General features: G+C 35.5%; 1 long non-coding RNA gene across 1 annotated transcript; it reads left to right on the forward strand.

The window, feature by feature from the left end:
* The first annotated feature begins 1,836 nt into the window (after positions 1–1,836).
* LOC126381486 (uncharacterized) lies at positions 1,837–3,429 on the forward strand. Its single transcript, XR_007568847.1, has 3 exons — positions 1,837–1,917; positions 2,329–2,555; positions 3,247–3,429. It is a non-coding gene; the product is annotated as an uncharacterized LOC126381486 (long non-coding RNA).

The raw sequence follows: 3,429 nt of genomic DNA on the forward strand, positions 1-3,429 counted from the left end.
GACGAAAAGGATATAAACGACTGTCAGCAGGTATTATATGTTACATAATCATAATGTACTTCGATTTTATAAAAATTTTACTTTTTAGTATTTTTAAACATAAAATAAATCAGAGCCCAAATTATACGTGTTATCACTGTCGTGACTACCCGCAAAAAAAAAAAAAAAAAAAAAAAAAAAAAAAAAAAAAAAAAAAAAAAAAAAAAAAAAAAAAAAAAAAAAAATTCAAAACTTTCCAACAACTTCGCTTTCATTATCCATTCCTACCTCGTCTTATAATAAGTCGCGTAGGCATGTAGCGTAGGTATCGACGGTGCTTGATGCACCGCGTGCAAAAGGTTGGCTAACGATCGCCTATTCAAGAGACGAATAGGTATTTACGCTCAACTAAGTAAACGACCGGTTTGTCCGGAACTTTTAATTTGTTTTGTTCTATAAAACTTGTTGTATTGTAAGGAGGGAGATGTTGTGAGGGTAGTTAGATATAGAATAATAAATCAGTCTTTGTTTGCATGACACACGCGTATCATTTAGCTCCCCTTAACAATAATCATTACAAAAGAAGCTGCAAGAAAAACCTCGGCACAGGGCCCTAGACGTTCTTTAAAAAAATAAAAATAAACATAAAACATAAAATATTGGTATACAATTGAGTAATTTAGCTGCCTAATATCAATTCTCAGACAGTTAATCCCATGCATTCATATCTTCTAAATAATCACTAACTTTATAATAACCTTTTTTGTAAAGTTTTTGTTTAACTACTGTCTTAAAACAGTTGAAAGGCAAATTCTGAATGTCAATGGGAATCTTATTGTAAAAACGTATACATTGCCCCTTAAAAGATTTAGTAATCTTATGTAATCGACTGACTTGTAAAGCAAGTTTATTTTTGTTCCTGGTATTAACAATGTGCCGATCGCTATTTTTTGCAAATAATCCTATGTTTTTTTACATATATTAAGTTTTCAAAGATATATTGTGATGCCAAAGTTAAAATATTAATTTCTTTAAATTTATTTCTAAGTGACATCTTGGGTCCCAATTTGTAAATCGCCCGAATGGCTCTAATATCAGGGAATTTCTCTACGAGTGTGACACGCAGGGTTTTAATGTAATTTTAGTCTGGATTCCGGGACATGCGGGTATACAAGGCAATGAATTGGCAGACACTATGGCCAAAGATGCGATTAGAATAGGCTGTCTTGACCACTTTATTATCTATTCGCATGATCTGTGCTCCTCGGCTGGTGTGGATCTTGGCAGAGATTGGTTGGCTCTTTGGTCTCGATCAAAGCAGCTTAAAGGGAAATATTACAGCGACATTCAGCCGGACATTCCCACGAGACCCTGGTTCTATCGATACCGACAAGGTGATAAACGGTCCACTTCGGTAATCTGCAGGCTCCGATTGGGTCACTCTTGTACCCCTGTTCACCTAAATAAACTCCGAATCCGGGACTCGTCTATTTGTGAATGCGGCATCGAAGACGGAACGACTGACCATGTTCTGTTCAACTGCTCTCTTAGACCAGTCTCTCTTTACGATATTCTCCCTCCTGAAATACCCAAACCTATAAATGTTAAATCCCTCCTCTTGTACACTAACTCCCCTCTAATTAGACTAATTTGTAAATATATATGTAAATACAATATTAAACTGTGATAAACGTTTTGTGACGTCCTGTTTTGTCTTGTTGCAGGTTAACTCGAGGTTTATCTTTCTACCTACAGTTTAAAATTATTCAACCTGTCAAATTTTTTCAGTTTGTTTTCTGATCACTTCGACACTGGCAGAATGGTCGTATTCCTAAGCGACCCATTGCCATAACCAAAAAAAAATACAAGGTCTTTGTTTGGTGGGGTTTATTGATTACGTCTTCATTTTGTATTGGCAAAAATATATCTTCAACTCCTGTAAGTATCTAATTAGTTACTAAAACTGGAAGATAATTAAAAACATAGCTAAGGTCCTACCTAGAACGCAATCGTCCCTTATCATCCCGGGCGTGTCGTAAACCCGACTGAGGAGAACCTTTATGAAAGACAAGTCTTTTCTAGCATGATGAAACATTACATTGGACCACCGGTTAAGCACCTGAGGACTTTGTATAAAGTGCTTCCAAATTGGTCTCTGCTTACTCGTGGCTCTGCCCAGCCTAATCGGGATTACAGGCGTGAGTATAAGTATGTATGTAGTAGATACTTTTTTGTGTAGCTGTCACCTATCTATGGTACAAATCATAATATACTGTTTGTTGAAAAAAGTTAAATAAGTCTAGTTAGGCAGTGAGCATGTTGTGAATTTAAGCCTGTAACTTATTTCAGATCTCTAAAGACGATGATAACCATTGTGAAGAATGACATGCAAAGGCTATTAGAACCACATATCAACAATTTTCTGACCATGACCAAGTGATGAATATGATACAAGTCTACCTCATGAAAGCCACACTACTTTTCAAAGAAAAATATTTTCTTTGGAGTTGTAGGTATTATAGTGAAAACTTAATCTTGACTTCTGTTCTGCATAAATGAGAATCGCACTATGCCAGGTATGTATGCTTAAATTATTATCCCATTAACCCATTTCTTTGAGCCCGAATATCTAAATGTTCAATAAAGTTGATAAATTTCAAACTCATCGGATTACATGCATAATAGGTCATCCATGTGTCTAAATGTAAAAAATAGAGCCTACTATTACTACTCCATTCCACCAATCTACTCATTGGTATATGAGAGTATTAACTCACACTTACTCTCCTTCTCAGGGCGGACAGAGCAGTTTTGGCACACAAGGTGTACATACATTGCAATATACCTACTATTATTATAGTATAGTCACTGTTACTCTAATATAAAATAGGTCATAATGGTAGACTTGTTTGCATCTCAAACGATGAACCCGGTTCAAACCCTGGTACCGGACTTGCATTAATTTATTTTAAACAGTTCACATCTAGCACAGTTGGCCCGACCATTATAGGTAGCGATACAGCCTATCGTTAGCCTAACAGAAAGCTCGTGAGTTGCGTGTGCTTAGTTCATCTTGTGATGAATATTACTTTGACTACCTCAATGGGATGCAAGATCTTGCTTATGTTATGTTATTATATTATCTGTGATACATAGATAAACTAATGCCTATAATACCTAATGGGTGGTAGAAATGTTTTGTTCTGAATATCATTGCCGATCAAAATTAATGTGCTCTTTTAATAACTATTATATTTTCATTTGTAGGTAACATAATGTAGCGAGTACCCTGGTTGAGTCAAGATAATATAAAATAAGTGGAAAGATAATGTGGCCCAAGTAGTAAAGGAAAGGATGTGCAAACAGCCGAATGTGAATCTGGCAATAATGTGCCTGTTTAAATGAGTTTTAGTTGAGTACCAAATAGTTACCTAGGTTTTCCTGGGAAAA

The sequence above is a fragment of the Pectinophora gossypiella genome, unplaced genomic scaffold (genome assembly GCF_024362695.1).
Source record: "Pectinophora gossypiella unplaced genomic scaffold, ilPecGoss1.1 Pgos_57, whole genome shotgun sequence".
Taxonomy (NCBI): Eukaryota; Metazoa; Arthropoda; class Insecta; order Lepidoptera; family Gelechiidae; genus Pectinophora; species Pectinophora gossypiella.